Genomic DNA, 18,606 nt, shown 5'->3' with positions numbered 1-18,606 from the left:
TTCCCTGCGGCAATCTTTTGCTACGTCTCACAGTGGATGTCGGTTGTAGGCCTTGGTGCGGCCCAAGTGGCAAACCATTTCTGATCATCTCTTCTCGGCCAAATGGCTCAAGATCAAGCGTAGTGTCTGTTCTTATTAGTTTAATATCTGATACGTCCCCTATTTGGGGACCATATATTAAATGGATTTTTGGAACAGGGAGCTGGAAATGGAGCTTGCTTTATCACACGGAACCTTCACGGGGATGGAGGGTGTGGTTATGCAGATTCAAAACGCGTTGCGCACAGCTTGAACACATGCACACCGCAGAACTGTCATCGACAGAGCATCCAGAGTTTCTGGAAATGTCTTCCCTGCGGCAATCTTTTGCTACGTCTCCACAGTTGGTGTCGGTTGTAGGCCTTGGTGCGGCCCAAGTGGCAAACCATTTCTGATCATCTCTTCTCGGCCAAATGGCTCAAGATCAAGCGTAGTGTCTGTTCTTATTAGTTTAATATCTGATACGTCCCCTATTTGGGGACCATATATTAAATGGATTTTTGGAACAGGGAGCTGGAAATGGAGCTTGCTTTGTCACACGGAACCTTCACGGGGATGGAGGGTGTGGTTATGCAGATTCAAAATGCGTTGCGCACAGCTTGAACACATGCACACCGCAGAACTGTCATCGACAGAGCATCCAGAGTTTCTGGAAATGTCTTCCCAGCGGCAACCTTTTGCTACGTCTCCACAGTGGGTGTCGGTTGTAGGCCTTGGTGCGGCCCAAGTGGCAAACCATTTCTGATCATCTCTTCTCGGCCAAATGGCTCAAGATCAAGCGTAGTGTCTGTTCTTATTAGTTTAATATCTGATACGTCCCCTATTTGGGGACCATACATTAAATGGATTTTTGGAACAGGGAGCTGGAAATGGAGCTTGCTTTGTCACATGGAACCTTCACGGGGATGAAGGGTGTGGTTATGCAGATTCAAAACGCGTTGCGCACAGCTTGAACACATGCACACCGCAGAACTGTCATCGACAGAGCATCCAGAGTTTCTGGAAATGTCTTCCCTGCGGCAATCTTTTGCTACGTCTCCACAGTGGGTGTCGGTTGTAGGCCTTGGTGCGGCCCAAGTGGCAAACCATTTCTGATCATCTCTTCTCGGCCAAATGGCTCAAGATCAAGTGTAGTGTCTGTTCTTATTAGTTTAATATCTGATACGTCCCCTATTTGGGGACCATATATTAAATGGATTTTTGGAACAGGGAGCTGGAAATGGAGCTTGCTTTGTCGCACGGAACCTTCACAGGGATGGAGGGTGTGGTTATGCAGATTCAAAACGCGTTGCGCACAGCTTGAACACATGCACACCGCAGAACTGTCATCGACAGAGCATCCAGAGTTTCTGGAAATGTCTTCCCTGCGGCAATCTTTTGCTACGTCTCCACAGTTGGTGTCGGTTGTAGGCCTTGGTGCGGCCCAAGTGGCAAACCATTTCTGATCATCTCTTCTCGGCCAAATGGCTCAAGATCAAGCGTAGTGTCTGTTCTTATTAGTTTAATATCTGATACGTCCCCTATTTGGGGACCATATATTAAATGGATTTTTGGAACAGGGAGCTGGAAATGGAGCTTGCTTTGTCACACGGAACCTTCACGGGGATGGAGGGTGTGGTTATGCAGATTCAAAACGCGTTGCGCACAGCTTGAACACATGCACACCGCAGAACTGTCGTCGACAGAGCATCCAGAGTTTCTGGAAATGTCTTCCCTGCGGCAATCTTTTGCTACGTCTCCACAGTGGGTGTCGGTTGTAGGCCTTGGTGCGGCCCAAGTGGCAAACCATTTCTGATCATCTCTTCTCGGCCAAATGGCTCAAGATCAAGCGTAGTGTCTGTTCTTATTAGTTTAATATCTGTTACGTCCCCTATTTGGGGACCATATATTAAATGGATTTTTGGAACAGGGAGCTGGAAATGGAGCTTGCTTTGTCACACGGAACCTTCACGGGGATGGAGGGTGTGGTTATGCAGATTCAAAACGCGTTGCGCACAGCTTGAACACATGCACACCGCAGAACTGTCATCGACAGAGCATCCAGAGTTTCTGGAAATGTCTTCCCTGCGGCAATCTTTTGCTACGTCTTAACAGTGGGTGTCGGTTGTAGGCCTTGGTGCGGCCCAAGTGGCAAACCATTTCTGATCATCTCTTCTCGGCCAAATGGATCAAGATCAAGCGTAGTGTCTGTTATTAGTTTAATATCTGATACGTCCCCTATTTGGGGACCATATATTACATGGATTTTTGGAACAGGGAGCTGGAAATGGAGCTTGCTTTGTCACACGGAACCTTCACGGGGATGGAGGGTGTGGTTATGCAGATTCAAAACGCGTTGCGCACAGCTTGAACACATGCACACCGCAGAACTGTCATCGACAGAGCATCCAGAGTTTCTGGAAATGTCTTCCCTGCGGCAATCTTTTGCTACGTCTCCACAGTGGGTGTCGGTTGTAGGCCTTGGTGCGGCCCAAGTGGCAAACCATTTCTGATCATCTCTTCTCGGCCAAATGGCTCAAGATCAAGCGTAGTGTCTGTTCTTATTAGTTTAATATCTGATACGTCCCCTATTTGGGGACCATATATTAAATGGATTTTTGGAACAGGGAGCTGGAAATGGAGCTTGCTTTGTCACACGGAACCTTCACGGGGATGGAGGGTGTGGTTATGCAGATTCAAAACGCGTTGCGCACAGCTTGAACACATGCACACCGCAGAACTGTCATCGACAGAGCATCCAGAGTTTCTGGAAATGTCTTCCCTGCGGCAATCTTTTGCTACGTCTCCACAGTGGGTGTCGGTTGTAGGCCTTGGTGCGGCCCAAGTGGCAAATCATTTCTGATCATCTCTTCTCGGCCAAATGGCTCAAGATCAAGCGTAGTGTCTGTTCTTATTAGTTTAATATCTGATACGTCCCCTATTTGGGGACCATATATTAAATGGATTTTTGGAACAGGGAGCTGGAAATGGAGCTTGCTTTGTCGCACGGAACCATCACGGGGGTGGAGGGTGTGGTTATGCAGATTCAAAACGCGTTGCGCACAGCTTGAACACATGCACACCGCAGAACTGTCATCGACAGATCATCCAGAGTTTCTGGAAATGTCTTCCCTGCGGCAATCTTTTGCTACGTCTCCACAGTGGGTGTCGGCTGTAGGCCTTGGTGCGGCCCAAGTGGCAAACCATTTGTGATCATCTCTTCTCGGCCAAATGGCTCAAGATCAAGTGTAGTGTCTGTTCTTATTAGTTTAATATCTGATACGTCCCCTATTTGGGGACCATATATTAAATGGATTTTTGGAACAGGCAGCTGGAAATGGAGCTTGCTTTGTCGCACGGAACCTTCACGGGGATGGAGGGTGTGGTTATGCAGATTCAAAACGCGTTGCGCACAGCTTGAACACATGCACACCGCAGAACTGTCATCGATAGAGCATCCAGAGTTTCTGGAAATGTCTTCCCTGCGGCAATCTTTTGCTACGTCTCACAGTGGATGTCGGTTGTAGGCCTTGGTGCGGCCCAAGTGGCAAACCATTTCTGATCATCTCTTCTCGGCCAAATGGCTCAAGATCAAGCGTAGTGTCTGTTCTTATTAGTTTAATATCTGATACGTCCCCTATTTGGGGACCATATATTAAATGGATTTTTGGAACAGGGAGCTGGAAATGGAGCTTGCTTTGTCGCACGGAACCATCACGGGGGTGGAGGGTGTGGTTATGCAGATTCAAAACGCGTTTCACACAGCTTGAACACATGCACACCGCAGAACTGTCATCGACAGATCATCCAGAGTTTCTGGAAATGTCTTCCCTGCGGCAATCTTTTGCTATGTCTCCACAGTGGGTGTCGGTTGTAGGCCTTGGTGCGGCCCAAGTGGCAAACCATTTCTGATCATCTCTTCTCTGCCAAATGGCTCAAGATCAAGCGTAGTGTCTGTTCTTATTAGTTTAATATCTGATACGTCCCCTATTTGGGGACCATATATTAAATGGATTTTTGGAACAGGGAGCTGGAAATGGAGCTTGCTTTGTCACACGGAACCTTCACGGGGATGGAGGGTGTGGTTATGCAGATTCAAAACGCATTGCGCACAGCTTGAACACATGCACACCGCAGAACTGTCATCGACAGAGCATCCAGAGTTTCTGGAAATGTCTTCCCTGCGGCAATCTTTTGCTACGTCTCCACAGTGGGTGTCGGTTGTAGGCCTTGGTGCGGCCCAAGTGGCAAACCATTTCTGATCAACTCTTCTCGGCCAAATGGCTCAAGATCAAGTGTAGTGTCTGTCCTTATTAGTTTAATATCTGATACGTCCCCTATTTGGGGACCATATATTAAATGGATTTTTGGAACAGGGAGCTGGAAATGGAGCTTGCTTTGTCGCACGGAACCTTCACGGGGATGGAGGGTGTGGTTATGCAGATTCAAAACGCGTTGCTCAGAGCTTGAACACATGCACACCGCAGAACTGTCATCGACAGAGCATCCAGAGTTTCTGGAAATGTCTTCCCTGCGGCAATCTTTTGCTACGTCTCCACAGTGGGTGTCGGTTGTAGGCCTTGGTGCGGCCCAAGTGGCAAACCATTTCTGATCATCTCTTCTCTGCCAAATGGCTCAAGATCAAGCGTAGTGTCTGTTCTTATTAGTTTAATATCTGATACGTCCCCTATTTGGGGACCATATATTAAATGGATTTTTGGAACAGGGAGCTGGAAATGGAGCTTGCTTTGTCACACGGAACCTTCACGGGGATGGAGGGTGTGGTTATGCAGATTCAAAACGCGTTGCGCACAGCTTGAACACATGCACACCGCAGAACTGTCATCGACAGAGCATCCAGAGTTTCTGGAAATGTCTTCCCTGCGGCAATCTTTTGCTACGTCTCCACAGTGGGTGTCGGTTGTAGGCCTTGGTGCGGCCCAAGTGGCAAACCATTTCTGATCATCTCTTCTCGGCCAAATGGCTCAAGATCAAGCGTAGTGTCTGTTCTTATTAGTTTAATATCTGTTACGTCCCCTATTTGGGGACCATATATTAAATGGATTTTTGGAACAGGGAGCTGGAAATGGAGCTTGCTTTGTCACACGGAACCTTCACGGGGATGGAGGGTGTGGTTATGCAGATTCAAAACGCGTTGCGCACAGCTTGAACACATGCACACCGCAGAACTGTCATCAACAGAGCATCCAGAGTTTCTGGAAATGTCTTCCCTGCGGCAATCTTTTGCTACGTCTTAACAGTGGGTGTCGGTTGTAGGCGTTGGTGCGGCCCAAGTGGCAAACCATTTCTGATCATCTCTTCTCGGCCAAATGGATCAAGATCAAGCGTAGTGTCTGTTCTTATTAGTTTAATATCTGATACGTCCCCTATTTGGGGACCATATATTAAATGGATTTTTGGAACAGGGAGCTGGAAATGGAGCTTGCTTTGTCACACGGAACCTTCACGGGGATGGAGGGTGTGGTTATGCAGATTCAAAACGCGTTGCGCACAGCTTGAACACATGCACACCGCAGAACTGTCATCGACAGAGCATCCAGAGTTTCTGGAAATGTCTTCCCTGCGGCAATCTTTTGCTACGTCTCCACAGTGGGTGTCGGTTGTAGGCCTTGGTGCGGCCCAAGTGGCAAACCATTTCTGATCATCTCTTCTCGGCCAAATGGCTCAAGATCAAGCGTAGTGTCTGTTCTTATTAGTTTAATATCTGATACGTCCCCTATTTGGGGACCATATATTAAATGGATTTTTGGAACAGGGAGCTGGAAATGGAGCTTGCTTTGTCGCACGGAACCTTCACGGGGGTGGAGGGTGTGGTTATGCAGATTCAAAATGCGTTTCGCACAGCTTGAACACATGCACACCGCAGAACTGTCATCTACAGATCATCCAGAGTTTCTGGAAATGTCTTCCCTGCGGCAATCTTTTGCTACGTCTCCACAGTGGGAGTCGGTTGTAGGCCTTGGTGCGGCCCAAGTGGCAAACCATTTCTGATCATCTCTTCTCGGCCAAATGGATCAAGATCAAGCGTAGTGTCTGTTCTTATTAGTTTAATATCTGATACGTCCCCTATTTGGGGACCATATATTAAATGGATTTTTGGAACAGGGAGCTGGAAATGGAGCTTGCTTTGTCACACGGAACCTTCACGGGGATGGAGGGTGTGGTTATGCAGATTCAAAACGCGTTGCGCACAGCTTGAACACATGCACACCGCAGAACTGTCATCAACAGAGCATCCAGAGTTTCTGGAAATGTCTTCCCTGCGGCAATCTTTTGCTACGTCTCCACAGTGGGTGTCGGTTGTAGGCCTTGGTGCGGCCCAAGTGGCAAACCATTTCTGATCAACTCTTCTCGGCCAAATGGCTCAAGATCAAGTGTAGTGTCTGTTCTTATTAGTTTAACATCTGATACGTCCCCTATTTGGGGACCATATATTAAATGGATTTTTGGAACAGGGAGCTGGAAATGGAGCTTGCTTTGTCGCACGGAACCTTCACGGGGATGCAGGGTGTGGTTATGCAGATTCAAAACGCGTTGCGCACAGCTTGAACACATGCACACCGCAGAACTGTCATCGATAGAGCATCCAGAGTTTCTGGAAATGTCTTCCCTGCGGCGATCTTTTGCTACGTCTCCACAGTGGATGTCGGTTGTAGGCCTTGGTGCGGCCCAAGTGGCAAACCATTTCTGATCATCTCTTCTCGGCCAAATGGCTCAAGATCAAGCGTAGTGTCTGTTCTTATTAGTTTAATATCTGATGCGTCCCCTATTTGGGGACCATATATTAAATGGATTTTTGGAACAGGGAGCTGGAAATGGAGCTTGCTTTGTCACACGGAACCTTCACGGGGATGGAGGGTGTGGTTAGGCAGATTCAAAATGCGTTGCGCACAGCTTGAACACATGCACACCGCAGAACTGTCGTCGACAGAGCATCCAGAGTTTCTGGAAATGTCTTCCCTGCGGCAATCTTTTGCTACGTCTCCACAGTTGGTGTCGGTTGTAGGCCTTGGTGCGGCCCAAGTGGCAAACCATTTCTGATCATCTCTTCTCGGCCAAATGGCTCAAGATCAAGCGTAGTGTCTGTTCTTATTAGTTTAATACCTGATACGTCCCCTATTTGGGGACCATATATTAAATGGATTTTTGGAACAGGGAGCTGGAAATGGAGCTTGCTTTGTCGCACGCAACCTTCACGGGGATGGAGGGTGTGGTTATGCAGATTCAAAACGCGTTGCGCACAGCTTGAACACATGCACACCGCAGAACTGTCATCGATAGAGCATCCAGAGTTTCTGGAAATGTCTTCCCTGCGGCGATCTTTTGCTACATCTCCACAGTGGATGTCGGTTGTAGGCCTTGGTGCGGCCCAAGTGGCAAACCATTTCTGATCATCTCTTCTCGGCCAAATGGCTCAAGATCAAGCGTAGTGTCTGTTCTTATTAGTTTAATATCTGATACGTCCCCTATTTGGGGACCATATATTAAATGGATTTTTGGAACAGGGAGCTGGAAATGGAGCTTGATCTGTCACACGGAACCTTCACGGGGATGGAGGGTGTGGTTATGCAGATTCAAAACGCGTTGCGCACAGCTTGAACACATGCACACCGCAGAACTGTCATCGACAGAGCATCCAGAGTTTCTGGAAATGTCTTCCCTGCGGCAATCTTTTGCTACGTCTCCACAGTGGGTGTCGGTTGTAGGCCTTGGTGCGGCCCAAGTGGCAAACCATTTCTGATCAACTCTTCTCGGCCAAATGGCTCAAGATCAAGTGTAGTGTCTGTCCTTATTAGTTTAATATCTGATACGTCCCCTATTTGGGGACCATATATTAAATGGATTTTTGGAACAGGGAGCTGGAAATGGAGCTTGCTTTGTCGCACGGAACCTTCACGGGGATGGAGGGTGTGGTTATGCAGATTCAAAACGCGTTGCTCAGAGCTTGAACACATGCACACCGCAGAACTGTCATCGACAGAGCATCCAGAGTTTCTGGAAATGTCTTCCCTGCGGCAATCTTTTGCTACGTCTCCACAGTGGGTGTCGGTTGTAGGCCTTGGTGCGGCCCAAGTGGCACACCATTTCTGATCATCTCTTCTCGGCCAAATGGCTCAAGATCAAGCGTAGTGTCTGTTCTTATTAGTTTAATATCTGTTACGTCCCCTATTTGGGGACCATATATTAAATGGATTTTTGGAACAGGGAGCTGGAAATGGAGCTTGCTTTGTCGCACGGAACCTTCACGGGGATGGAGGGTGTGGTTATGCAGATTCAAAACGCGTTGCGCACAGCTTGAACACATGCACACCGCAGAACTGTCATCGACAGAGCATCCAGAGTTTCTGGAAATGTCTTCCCTGCGGCAATCTTTTGCTACGTCTTAACAGTGGGTGTCGGTTGTAGGCCTTGGTGCGGCCCAAGTGGCAAACCATTTCTGATCATCTCTTCTCGGCCAAATGGATCAAGATCAAGCGTAGTGTCTGTTATTAGTTTAATATCTGATACGTCCCCTATTTGGGGACCATATATTACATGGATTTTTGGAACAGGGAGCTGGAAATGGAGCTTGCTTTGTCACACGGAACCTTCACGGGGATGGAGGGTGTGGTTATGCAGATTCAAAACGCGTTGCGCACAGCTTGAACACATGCACACCGCAGAACTGTCATCGACAGAGCATCCAGAGTTTCTGGAAATGTCTTCCCTGCGGCAATCTTTTGCTACGTCTCCACAGTGGGTGTCGGTTGTAGGCCTTGGTGCGGCCCAAGTGGCAAACCATTTCTGATCATCTCTTCTCGGCCAAATGGCTCAAGATCAAGCGTAGTGTCTGTTCTTATTAGTTTAATATCTGATACGTCCCCTATTTGGGGACCATATATTAAATGGATTTTTGGAACAGGGAGCTGGAAATGGAGCTTGCTTTGTCACACGGAACCATCACGGGGATGGAGGGTGTGGTTATGCAGATTCAAAACGCGTTGCGCACAGCTTGAACACATGCACACCGCAGAACTGTCATCGACAGAGCATCCAGAGTTTCTGGAAATGTCTTCCCTGCGGCAATCTTTTGCTACGTCTCCACAGTGGGTGTCGGTTGTAGGCCTTGGTGCGGCCCAAGTGGCAAATCATTTCTGATCATCTCTTCTCGGCCAAATGGCTCAAGATCAAGCGTAGTGTCTGTTCTTATTAGTTTAATATCTGATACGTCCCCTATTTGGGGACCATATATTAAATGGATTTTTGGAACAGGGAGCTGGAAATGGAGCTTGCTTTGTCGCACGGAACCATCACGGGGGTGGAGGGTGTGGTTATGCAGATTCAAAACGCGTTGCGCACAGCTTGAACACATGCACACCGCAGAACTGTCATCGACAGATCATCCAGAGTTTCTGGAAATGTCTTCCCTGCGGCAATCTTTTGCTACGTCTCCACAGTGGGTGTCGGCTGTAGGCCTTGGTGCGGCCCAAGTGGCAAACCATTTCTGATCATCTCTTCTCGGCCAAATGGCTCAAGATCAAGTGTAGTGTCTGTTCTTATTAGTTTAATATCTGATACGTCCCCTATTTGGGGACCATATATTAAATGGATTTTTGGAACAGGCAGCTGGAAATGGAGCTTGCTTTGTCGCACGGAACCTTCACGGGGATGGAGGGTGTGGTTATGCAGATTCAAAACGCGTTGCGCACAGCTTGAACACATGCACACCGCAGAACTGTCATCGATAGAGCATCCAGAGTTTCTGGAAATGTCTTCCCTGCGGCAATCTTTTGCTACGTCTCACAGTGGATGTCGGTTGTAGGCCTTGGTGCAGCCCAAGTGGCAAACCATTTCTGATCATCTCTTCTCGGCCAAATGGCTCAAGATCAAGCGTAGTGTCTGTTCTTATTAGTTTAATATCTGATACGTCCCCTATTTGGGGACCATATATTAAATGGATTTTTGGAACAGGGAGCTGGAAATGGAGCTTGCTTTGTCGCACGGAACCATCACGGGGGTGGAGGGTGTGGTTATGCAGATTCAAAACGCGTTTCACACAGCTTGAACACATGCACACCGCAGAACTGTCATCGACAGATCATCCAGAGTTTCTGGAAATGTCTTCCCTGCGGCAATCTTTTGCTATGTCTCCACAGTGGGTGTCGGTTGTAGGCCTTGGTGCGGCCCAAGTGGCAAACCATTTCTGATCATCTCTTCTCTGCCAAATGGCTCAAGATCAAGCGTAGTGTCTGTTCTTATTAGTTTAATATCTGATACGTCCCCTATTTGGGGACCATATATTAAATGGATTTTTGGAACAGGGAGCTGGAAATGGAGCTTGCTTTGTCACACGGAACCTTCACGGGGATGGAGGGTGTGGTTATGCAGATTCAAAACGCGTTGCGCACAGCTTGAACACATGCACACCGCAGAACTGTCATCAACAGAGCATCCAGAGTTTCTGGAAATGTCTTCCCTGCGGCAATCTTTTGCTACGTCTTAACAGTGGGTGTCGGTTGTAGGCCTTGGTGCGGCCCAAGTGGCAAACCATTTCTGATCATCTCTTCTCGGCCAAATGGATCAAGATCAAGCGTAGTGTCTGTTCTTATTAGTTTAATATCTGATACGTCCCCTATTTGGGGACCATATATTAAATGGATTTTTGGAACAGGGAGCTGGAAATGGAGCTTGCTTTGTCACACGGAACCTTCACGGGGATGGAGGGTGTGGTTATGCAGATTCAAAACGCGTTGCGCACAGCTTGAACACATGCACACCGCAGAACTGTCATCGACAGAGCATCCAGAGTTTCTGGAAATGTCTTCCCTGCGGCAATCTTTTGCTACGTCTCCACAGTGGGTGTCGGTTGTAGGCCTTGGTGCGGCCCAAGTGGCAAACCATTTCTGATCATCTCTTCTCGGCCAAATGGCTCAAGATCAAGCGTAGTGTCTGTTCTTATTAGTTTAATATCTGATACGTCCCCTATTTGGGGACCATATATTAAATGGATTTTTGGAACAGGGAGCTGGAAATGGAGCTTGCTTTGTCGCACGGAACCTTCACGGGGGTGGAGGGTGTGGTTATGCAGATTCAAAATGCGTTTCGCACAGCTTGAACACATGCACACCGCAGAACTGTCATCGACAGATCATCCAGAGTTTCTGGAAATGTCTTCCCTGCGGCAATCTTTTGCTACGTCTCCACAGTGGGTGTCGGTTGTAGGCCTTGGTGCGGCCCAAGTGGCAAACCATTTCTGATCATCTCTTCTCGGCCAAATGGCTCAAGATCAAGCATAGTGTCTGTTCTTATTAGTTTAATATCTGATACGTCCCCTATTTGGGGACCATATATTAAATGGATTTTTGGAACAGGGAGCTGGAAATGGAGCTTGCTTTGTCACACGGAACCTTCACGGGGATGGAGGGTGTGGTTATGCAGATTCAAAACGCGTTGCGCACAGCTTGAACACATGCACACCGCAGAACTGTCATCAACAGAGCATCCAGAGTTTCTGGAAATGTCTTCCCTGCGGCAATCTTTTGCTACGTCTCCACAGTGGGTGTCGGTTGTAGGCCTTGGTGCGGCCCAAGTGGCAAACCATTTCTGATCAACTCTTCTCGGCCAAATGGCTCAAGATCAAGTGTAGTGTCTGTTCTTATTAGTTTAACATCTGATACGTCCCCTATTTGGGGACCATATATTAAATGGATTTTTGGAACAGGGAGCTGGAAATGGAGCTTGCTTTGTCGCACGGAACCTTCACGGGGATGCAGGGTGTGGTTATGCAGATTCAAAACGCGTTGCGCACAGCTTGAACACATGCACACCGCAGAACTGTCATCGATAGAGCATCCAGAGTTTCTGGAAATGTCTTCCCTGCGGCGATCTTTTGCTACGTCTCCACAGTGGATGTCGGTTGTAGGCCTTGGTGCGGCCCAAGTGGCAAACCATTTCTGATCATCTCTTCTCGGCCAAATGGCTCAAGATCAAGCGTAGTGTCTGTTCTTATTAGTTTAATATCTGATGCGTCCCCTATTTGGGGACCATATATTAAATGGATTTTTGGAACAGGGAGCTGGAAATGGAGCTTGCTTTGTCACACGGAACCTTCACGGGGATGGAGGGTGTGGTTAGGCAGATTCAAAATGCGTTGCGCACAGCTTGAACACATGCACACCGCAGAACTGTCGTCGACAGAGCATCCAGAGTTTCTGGAAATGTCTTCCCTGCGGCAATCTTTTGCTACGTCTCCACAGTTGGTGTCGGTTGTAGGCCTTGGTGCGGCCCAAGTGGCAAACCATTTCTGATCATCTCTTCTCGGCCAAATGGCTCAAGATCAAGCGTAGTGTCTGTTCTCATTAGTTTAATACCTGATACGTCCCCTATTTGGGGACCATATATTAAATGGATTTTTGGAACAGGGAGCTGGAAATGGAGCTTGCTTTGTCGCACGCAACCTTCACGGGGATGGAGGGTGTGGTTATGCAGATTCAAAACGCGTTGCGCACAGCTTGAACACATGCACACCGCAGAACTGTCATCGATAGAGCATCCAGAGTTTCTGGAAATGTCTTCCCTGCGGCGATCTTTTGCTACATCTCCACAGTGGATGTCGGTTGTAGGCCTTGGTGCGGCCCAAGTGGCAAACCATTTCTGATCATCTCTTCTCGGCCAAATGGCTCAAGATCAAGCGTAGTGTCTGTTCTTATTAGTTTAATATCTGATACGTCCCCTATTTGGGGACCATATATTAAATGGATTTTTGGAACAGGGAGCTGGAAATGGAGCTTGATCTGTCACACGGAACCTTCACGGGGATGGAGGGTGTGGTTATGCAGATTCAAAACGCGTTGCGCACAGCTTGAACACATGCACACCGCAGAACTGTCATCGACAGAGCATCCAGAGTTTCTGGAAATGTCTTCCCTGCGGCAATCTTTTGCTACGTCTCCACAGTGGGTGTCGGTTGTAGGCCTTGGTGCGGCCCAAGTGGCAAACCATTTCTGATCAACTCTTCTCGGCCAAATGGCTCAAGATCAAGTGTAGTGTCTGTCCTTATTAGTTTAATATCTGATACGTCCCCTATTTGGGGACCATATATTAAATGGATTTTTGGAACAGGGAGCTGGAAATGGAGCTTGCTTTGTCGCACGGAACCTTCACGGGGATGGAGGGTGTGGTTATGCAGATTCAAAACGCGTTGCTCAGAGCTTGAACACATGCACACCGCAGAACTGTCATCGACAGAGCATCCAGAGTTTCTGGAAATGTCTTCCCTGCGGCAATCTTTTGCTACGTCTCCACAGTGGGTGTCGGTTGTAGGCCTTGGTGCGGCCCAAGTGGCAAACCATTTCTGATCATCTCTTCTCTGCCAAATGGCTCAAGATCAAGCGTAGTGTCTGTTCTTATTAGTTTAATATCTGATACGTCCCCTATTTGGGGACCATATATTAAATGGATTTTTGGAACAGGGAGCTGGAAATGGAGCTTGCTTTGTCACACGGAACCTTCACGGGGATGGAGGGTGTGGTTATGCAGATTCAAAACGCGTTGCGCACAGCTTGAACACATGCACACCGCAGAACTGTCATCGACAGAGCATCCAGAGTTTCTGGAAATGTCTTCCCTGCGGCAATCTTTTGCTACGTCTCCACAGTGGGTGTCGGTTGTAGGCCTTGGTGCGGCCCAAGTGGCAAACCATTTCTGATCATCTCTTCTCGGCCAAATGGCTCAAGATCAAGCGTAGTGTCTGTTCTTATTAGTTTAATATCTGTTACGTCCCCTATTTGGGGACCATATATTAAATGGATTTTTGGAACAGGGAGCTGGAAATGGAGCTTGCTTTGTCACACGGAACCTTCACGGGGATGGAGGGTGTGGTTATGCAGATTCAAAACGCGTTGCGCACAGCTTGAACACATGCACACCGCAGAACTGTCATCAACAGAGCATCCAGAGTTTCTGGAAATGTCTTCCCTGTCGCAATCTTTTGCTACGTCTTAACAGTGGGTGTCGGTTGTAGGCCTTGGTGCGGCCCAAGTGGCAAACCATTTCTGATCATCTCTTCTCGGCCAAATGGATCAAGATCAAGCGTAGTGTCTGTTCTTATTAGTTTAATATCTGATACGTCCCCTATTTGGGGACCATATATTAAATGGATTTTTGGAACAGGGAGCTGGAAATGGAGCTTGCTTTGTCACACGGAACCTTCACGGGGATGGAGGGTGTGGTTATGCAGATTCAAAACGCGTTGCGCACAGCTTGAACACATGCACACCGCAGAACTGTCATCGACAGAGCATCCAGAGTTTCTGGAAATGTCTTCCCTGCGGCAATCTTTTGCTACGTCTCCACAGTGGGTGTCGGTTGTAGGCCTTGGTGCGGCCCAAGTGGCAAACCATTTCTGATCATCTCTTCTCGGCCAAATGGCTCAAGATCAAGCGTAGTGTCTGTTCTTATTAGTTTAATATCTGATACGTCCCCTATTTGGGGACCATATATTAAATGGATTTTTGGAACAGGGAGCTGGAAATGGAGCTTGCTTTGTCGCACGGAACCTTCACGGGGGTGGAGGGTGTGGTTATGCAGATTCAAAATGCGTTTCGCACAGCTTGAACACATGCACACCGCAGAACTGTCATCGACAGATCATCCAGAGTTTCTGGAAATGTCTTCCCTGCGGCAATCTTTTGCTACGTCTCCACAGTGGGTGTCGGTTGTAGGCCTTGGTGCGGCCCAAGTGGCAAACCATTTCTGATCATCTCTTCTCGGCCAAATGGCTCAAGATCAAGCGTAGTGTCTGTTCTTATTAGTTTAATATCTGATACGTCCCCTATTTGGGGACCATATATTAAATGGATTTTTGGAACAGGGAGCTGGAAATGGAGCTTGCTTTGTCACACGGAACCTTCACGGGGATGGAGGGTGTGGTTATGCAGATTCAAAACGCGTTGCGCACAGCTTGAACACATGCACACCGCAGAACTGTCATCAACAGAGCATCCAGAGTTTCTGGAAATGTCTTCCCTGCGGCAATCTTTTGCTACGTCTCCACAGTGGGTGTCGGTTGTAGGCCTTGGTGCGGCCCAAGTGGCAAACCATTTCTGATCAACTCTTCTCGGCCAAATGGCTCAAGATCAAGTGTAGTGTCTGTTCTTATTAGTTTAATATCTGATACGTCCCCTATTTGGGGACCATATATTAAATGGATTTTTGGAACAGGGAGCTGGAAATGGAGCTTGCTTTGTCGCACGGAACCTTCACGGGGATGGAGGGTGTGGTTATGCAGATTCAAAACGCGTTGCGCACAGCTTGAACACATGCACACTGCAGAACTGTCATCGATAGAGCATCCAGAGTTTCTGGAAATGTCTTCCCTGCGGCGATCTTTTGCTACGTCTCCACAGTGGATGTCGGTTGTAGGCCTTGGTGCGGCCCAAGTGGCAAACCATTTCTGATCATCTCTTCTCGGCCAAATGGCTCAAGATCAAGCGTAGTGTCTGTTCTTATTAGTTTAATATCTGATGCGTCCCCTATTTGGGGACCATATATTAAATGGATTTTTGGAACAGGGAGCTGGAAATGGAGCTTGCTTTGTCACACGGAACCTTCACGGGGATGGAGGGTGTGGTTAGGCAGATTCAAAATGCGTTGCGCACAGCTTGAACACATGCACACCGCAGAACTGTCGTCGACAGAGCATCCAGAGTTTCTGGAAATGTCTTCCCTGCGGCAATCTTTTGCTACGTCTCCACAGTTGGTGTCGGTTGTAGGCCTTGGTGCGGCCCAAGTGGCAAACCATTTCTGATCATCTCTTCTCGGCCAAATGGCTCAAGATCAAGCGTAGTGTCTGTTCTTATTAGTTTAATACCTGATACGTCCCCTATTTGGGGACCATATATTAAATGGATTTTTGGAACAGGGAGCTGGAAATGGAGATTGCTTTGTCGCACGCAACCTTCACGGGGATGGAGGGTGTGGTTATGCAGATTCAAAACGCGTTGCGCACAGCTTGAACACATGCACACCGCAGAACTGTCATCGATAGAGCATCCAGAGTTTCTGGAAATGTCTTCCCTGCGGCGATCTTTTGCTACATCTCCACAGTGGATGTCGGTTGTAGGCCTTGGTGCGGCCCAAGTGGCAAACCATTTCTGATCATCTCTTCTCGGCCAAATGGCTCAAGATCAAGCGTAGTGTCTGTTCTTATTAGTTTAATATCTGATACGTCCCCTATTTGGGGACCATATATTAAATGGATTTTTGGAACAGGGAGCTGGAAATGGAGCTTGATCTGTCACACGGAACCTTCACGGGGTTGGAGGGTGTGGTTATGCAGATTCAAAACGCGTTGCGCACAGCTTGAACACATGCACACCGCAGAACTGTCGTCGACAGAGCATCCAGAGTTTCTGGAAATGTCTTCCCTTTGGCAATCTTTTGCTACGTCTCCACAGTGGGTGTCGGTTGTAGGCCTTGGTGCGGCCCAAGTGGCAAACCATTTCTGATCATCTCTTCTCGGCCAAATGGCTCAAGATCAAGCGTAGTGCCTGTTCTTATTAGTTTAATATCTGATACGTCCCCTATTTGGGGACCATATATTAAATGGATTTTTGGAACAGGGAGCTGGAAATGGAGCTTGCTTTGTCACACGGAACCTTCATGGGGATGGAGGGTGTGGTTATGCAGATTCAAAACGCGTTGCGCACAGCTTGAACACATGCACACCGCAGAACTGTCATCGATAGAGCATCCAGAGTTTCTGGAAATGTCTTCCCTGCGGCAATCTTTTGCTACATCTCCACAGTGGGTGTCGGTTGTAGGCCTTGGTGCGGCCCAAGTGGCAAACCATTTCTGATCATCTCTTCTCGGCCAAATGGCTCAAGATCAAGCGTAGTGTCTGTTCTTATTAGTTTAATATCTGATACGTCCCCTATTTGGGGACCATATATTAAATGGATTTTTGGAACAGGGAGCTGGAAATGGAGCTTGCTTTGTCACACTTAACCTTCACAGGGATGGAGGGTGTGGTTATGCAGATTCAAAACGCGTTGCGCACAGCTTGAACACATGCACACCGCAGAACTGTCATCGATAGAGCATCCAGAGTTTCTGGAAATGTCTTCCCTGCGGCAATCTTTTGCTACATCTCCACAGTGGGTGTCGGTTGTAGGTCTTGGTGCGGCCCAAGTTGCAAACCATTTCTGATCATCTCTTCTCGGCCAAATGGCTCAAGATCAAGCGTAGTGCCTGTTCTTATTAGTTTAATATCTGATACGTCCCCTATTTGGGGACCATATATTAAATGGATTTTTGGAACAGGGAGCTGGAAATGGAGCTTGCTTTGTCACACGGAACCTTCATGGGGATGGAGGGTGTGGTTATGCAGATTCAAAACACGTTGCGCACAGCTTGAACACATGCACACCGCAGAACTGTCATCGACAGAGCATCCAGAGTTTCTGGAAATGTCTTCCCTGCGGCAATCTTTTGCTACGTCTCCACAGTTGGTGTCGGTTGTAGGCCTTGGTGCGGCCCGTGGCAAACCATTTCTGATCATCTCTTCTCGGCCAAATGGCTCAAGATCAAGCGTAGTGTCTGTTCTTATTAGTTTAATATCTGATTGGTCCCCTATTTGGGGACCATATATTAAATGGATTTTTGGAACAGGGAGCTGGAAATGGAGCTTGCTTTGTCACACTTAACCTTCACAGGGATGGAGGGTGTGGTTATGCAGATTCAAAACGCGTTGCGCACAGCTTGAACACATGCACACTGCAGAACTGTCATCGATAGAGCATCCAGAGTTTCTGGAAATGTCTTCCCTGCGGCGATCTTTTGCTACATCTCCACAGTGGATGTCGGTTGTAGGCCTTGGTGCGGCCCAAGTGGCAAACCATTTCTGATCATCTCTTCTCGGCCAAATGGCTCAAGATCAAGCGTAGTGTCTGTTCTTATTAGTTTAATATCTGATACGTCCCCTATTTGGGGACCATATATTAAATGGATTTTTGGAACAGGGAGCTGGAAATGGAGCTTGATCTGTCACACGGAACCTTCACGGGGATGGAGGGTGTGGTTATGCAGATTCAAAACGGGTTGCGCACAGCTTGAACACATGCACACCGCAGAACTGTCGTCGACAGAGCATCCAGAGTTTCTGGAAATGTCTTCCCTGCGGCAATCTTTTGCTACGTCTCCACAGTGGGTGTCGGTTGTAGGCCTTGGTGCGGCCCAAGTGGCAAACCATTTCTGATCATCTCTTCTCGGCCAAATGGCTCAAGATCAAGCGTAGTGTCTGTTCTTATTAGTTTAATATCTGATTGGTCCCCTATTTGGGGACCATATATTAAATGGATTTTTGGAACAGGGAGCTGGAAATGGAGCTTGCTTTGTCACACTTAACCTTCACAGGGATGGAGGGTGTGGTTATGCAGATTCAAAACACGTTGCGCACAGCTTGAACACATGCACACCGCAGAACTGTCATCGATAGAGCATCCAGAGTTTCTGGAAATGTCTTCCCTGCGGCAATCTTTTGCTACATCTCCACAGTGGGTGTCGGTTGTAGGCCTTGGTGCGGCCCAA

The 18,606-nt window shown here is 48.0% G+C and overlaps 53 pseudogenes; all 53 read left to right on the top strand.

Moving 5' to 3' along the window:
* The first annotated feature begins 86 nt into the window (after positions 1–86).
* On the top strand, positions 87–260 carry LOC143794729 (U2 spliceosomal RNA; annotated as a pseudogene).
* A 176-nt stretch (positions 261–436) lies between these two features.
* Positions 437–610, top strand: LOC143794919 (U2 spliceosomal RNA; annotated as a pseudogene).
* Positions 611–786: 176 nt separating this feature from the next.
* LOC143796179 (U2 spliceosomal RNA) lies at positions 787–938 on the top strand (annotated as a pseudogene).
* A 198-nt stretch (positions 939–1,136) lies between these two features.
* Positions 1,137–1,310, top strand: LOC143801399 (U2 spliceosomal RNA; annotated as a pseudogene).
* A 176-nt stretch (positions 1,311–1,486) lies between these two features.
* On the top strand, positions 1,487–1,660 carry LOC143794918 (U2 spliceosomal RNA; annotated as a pseudogene).
* A 176-nt stretch (positions 1,661–1,836) lies between these two features.
* LOC143796653 (U2 spliceosomal RNA) lies at positions 1,837–2,010 on the top strand (annotated as a pseudogene).
* A 176-nt stretch (positions 2,011–2,186) lies between these two features.
* Positions 2,187–2,357, top strand: LOC143797368 (U2 spliceosomal RNA; annotated as a pseudogene).
* Positions 2,358–2,533: 176 nt separating this feature from the next.
* LOC143794916 (U2 spliceosomal RNA) lies at positions 2,534–2,707 on the top strand (annotated as a pseudogene).
* Positions 2,708–2,883: 176 nt separating this feature from the next.
* Positions 2,884–3,058, top strand: LOC143795549 (U2 spliceosomal RNA; annotated as a pseudogene).
* Positions 3,059–3,233: 175 nt separating this feature from the next.
* Positions 3,234–3,385, top strand: LOC143801600 (U2 spliceosomal RNA; annotated as a pseudogene).
* Positions 3,386–3,582: 197 nt separating this feature from the next.
* On the top strand, positions 3,583–3,794 carry LOC143794602 (U2 spliceosomal RNA; annotated as a pseudogene).
* A 138-nt stretch (positions 3,795–3,932) lies between these two features.
* Positions 3,933–4,106, top strand: LOC143795813 (U2 spliceosomal RNA; annotated as a pseudogene).
* A 176-nt stretch (positions 4,107–4,282) lies between these two features.
* Positions 4,283–4,456, top strand: LOC143795962 (U2 spliceosomal RNA; annotated as a pseudogene).
* A 176-nt stretch (positions 4,457–4,632) lies between these two features.
* LOC143795812 (U2 spliceosomal RNA) lies at positions 4,633–4,806 on the top strand (annotated as a pseudogene).
* A 176-nt stretch (positions 4,807–4,982) lies between these two features.
* Positions 4,983–5,156, top strand: LOC143796652 (U2 spliceosomal RNA; annotated as a pseudogene).
* A 176-nt stretch (positions 5,157–5,332) lies between these two features.
* LOC143797039 (U2 spliceosomal RNA) lies at positions 5,333–5,506 on the top strand (annotated as a pseudogene).
* A 176-nt stretch (positions 5,507–5,682) lies between these two features.
* Positions 5,683–5,856, top strand: LOC143794228 (U2 spliceosomal RNA; annotated as a pseudogene).
* A 176-nt stretch (positions 5,857–6,032) lies between these two features.
* On the top strand, positions 6,033–6,206 carry LOC143797038 (U2 spliceosomal RNA; annotated as a pseudogene).
* Positions 6,207–6,382: 176 nt separating this feature from the next.
* LOC143794768 (U2 spliceosomal RNA) lies at positions 6,383–6,534 on the top strand (annotated as a pseudogene).
* Positions 6,535–6,732: 198 nt separating this feature from the next.
* Positions 6,733–6,906, top strand: LOC143796489 (U2 spliceosomal RNA; annotated as a pseudogene).
* A 176-nt stretch (positions 6,907–7,082) lies between these two features.
* LOC143794865 (U2 spliceosomal RNA) lies at positions 7,083–7,254 on the top strand (annotated as a pseudogene).
* Positions 7,255–7,432: 178 nt separating this feature from the next.
* LOC143796584 (U2 spliceosomal RNA) lies at positions 7,433–7,584 on the top strand (annotated as a pseudogene).
* Positions 7,585–7,782: 198 nt separating this feature from the next.
* On the top strand, positions 7,783–7,956 carry LOC143795961 (U2 spliceosomal RNA; annotated as a pseudogene).
* Positions 7,957–8,132: 176 nt separating this feature from the next.
* On the top strand, positions 8,133–8,306 carry LOC143796529 (U2 spliceosomal RNA; annotated as a pseudogene).
* A 176-nt stretch (positions 8,307–8,482) lies between these two features.
* Positions 8,483–8,653, top strand: LOC143797366 (U2 spliceosomal RNA; annotated as a pseudogene).
* A 176-nt stretch (positions 8,654–8,829) lies between these two features.
* LOC143795545 (U2 spliceosomal RNA) lies at positions 8,830–9,004 on the top strand (annotated as a pseudogene).
* Positions 9,005–9,179: 175 nt separating this feature from the next.
* On the top strand, positions 9,180–9,354 carry LOC143795548 (U2 spliceosomal RNA; annotated as a pseudogene).
* A 175-nt stretch (positions 9,355–9,529) lies between these two features.
* LOC143801599 (U2 spliceosomal RNA) lies at positions 9,530–9,681 on the top strand (annotated as a pseudogene).
* A 197-nt stretch (positions 9,682–9,878) lies between these two features.
* Positions 9,879–10,090, top strand: LOC143794601 (U2 spliceosomal RNA; annotated as a pseudogene).
* Positions 10,091–10,228: 138 nt separating this feature from the next.
* LOC143795810 (U2 spliceosomal RNA) lies at positions 10,229–10,402 on the top strand (annotated as a pseudogene).
* Positions 10,403–10,578: 176 nt separating this feature from the next.
* Positions 10,579–10,752, top strand: LOC143797037 (U2 spliceosomal RNA; annotated as a pseudogene).
* Positions 10,753–10,928: 176 nt separating this feature from the next.
* Positions 10,929–11,102, top strand: LOC143794227 (U2 spliceosomal RNA; annotated as a pseudogene).
* Positions 11,103–11,278: 176 nt separating this feature from the next.
* On the top strand, positions 11,279–11,452 carry LOC143796479 (U2 spliceosomal RNA; annotated as a pseudogene).
* A 176-nt stretch (positions 11,453–11,628) lies between these two features.
* On the top strand, positions 11,629–11,780 carry LOC143794766 (U2 spliceosomal RNA; annotated as a pseudogene).
* Positions 11,781–11,978: 198 nt separating this feature from the next.
* On the top strand, positions 11,979–12,152 carry LOC143796488 (U2 spliceosomal RNA; annotated as a pseudogene).
* Positions 12,153–12,328: 176 nt separating this feature from the next.
* Positions 12,329–12,500, top strand: LOC143796749 (U2 spliceosomal RNA; annotated as a pseudogene).
* Positions 12,501–12,678: 178 nt separating this feature from the next.
* On the top strand, positions 12,679–12,830 carry LOC143796583 (U2 spliceosomal RNA; annotated as a pseudogene).
* A 198-nt stretch (positions 12,831–13,028) lies between these two features.
* Positions 13,029–13,202, top strand: LOC143795960 (U2 spliceosomal RNA; annotated as a pseudogene).
* Positions 13,203–13,378: 176 nt separating this feature from the next.
* On the top strand, positions 13,379–13,552 carry LOC143795809 (U2 spliceosomal RNA; annotated as a pseudogene).
* A 176-nt stretch (positions 13,553–13,728) lies between these two features.
* On the top strand, positions 13,729–13,902 carry LOC143796651 (U2 spliceosomal RNA; annotated as a pseudogene).
* A 176-nt stretch (positions 13,903–14,078) lies between these two features.
* On the top strand, positions 14,079–14,252 carry LOC143797036 (U2 spliceosomal RNA; annotated as a pseudogene).
* A 176-nt stretch (positions 14,253–14,428) lies between these two features.
* Positions 14,429–14,602, top strand: LOC143794225 (U2 spliceosomal RNA; annotated as a pseudogene).
* A 176-nt stretch (positions 14,603–14,778) lies between these two features.
* On the top strand, positions 14,779–14,952 carry LOC143794915 (U2 spliceosomal RNA; annotated as a pseudogene).
* Positions 14,953–15,128: 176 nt separating this feature from the next.
* Positions 15,129–15,302, top strand: LOC143794212 (U2 spliceosomal RNA; annotated as a pseudogene).
* A 176-nt stretch (positions 15,303–15,478) lies between these two features.
* On the top strand, positions 15,479–15,652 carry LOC143796487 (U2 spliceosomal RNA; annotated as a pseudogene).
* A 176-nt stretch (positions 15,653–15,828) lies between these two features.
* On the top strand, positions 15,829–16,000 carry LOC143796994 (U2 spliceosomal RNA; annotated as a pseudogene).
* Positions 16,001–16,178: 178 nt separating this feature from the next.
* LOC143796615 (U2 spliceosomal RNA) lies at positions 16,179–16,330 on the top strand (annotated as a pseudogene).
* Positions 16,331–16,528: 198 nt separating this feature from the next.
* LOC143796161 (U2 spliceosomal RNA) lies at positions 16,529–16,702 on the top strand (annotated as a pseudogene).
* Positions 16,703–16,878: 176 nt separating this feature from the next.
* LOC143794183 (U2 spliceosomal RNA) lies at positions 16,879–17,052 on the top strand (annotated as a pseudogene).
* Positions 17,053–17,228: 176 nt separating this feature from the next.
* On the top strand, positions 17,229–17,402 carry LOC143796168 (U2 spliceosomal RNA; annotated as a pseudogene).
* A 174-nt stretch (positions 17,403–17,576) lies between these two features.
* Positions 17,577–17,750, top strand: LOC143796249 (U2 spliceosomal RNA; annotated as a pseudogene).
* Positions 17,751–17,926: 176 nt separating this feature from the next.
* LOC143796612 (U2 spliceosomal RNA) lies at positions 17,927–18,078 on the top strand (annotated as a pseudogene).
* Positions 18,079–18,276: 198 nt separating this feature from the next.
* LOC143796248 (U2 spliceosomal RNA) lies at positions 18,277–18,450 on the top strand (annotated as a pseudogene).
* The last annotated feature ends 156 nt before the right edge of the window (positions 18,451–18,606 follow it).

Source organism: Ranitomeya variabilis, chromosome 1 (genome assembly GCF_051348905.1).
Source record: "Ranitomeya variabilis isolate aRanVar5 chromosome 1, aRanVar5.hap1, whole genome shotgun sequence".
Lineage (NCBI taxonomy): Eukaryota > Metazoa > Chordata > Amphibia > Anura > Dendrobatidae > Ranitomeya > Ranitomeya variabilis.
This window is presented reverse-complemented; position numbering and strand designations above follow the sequence as displayed.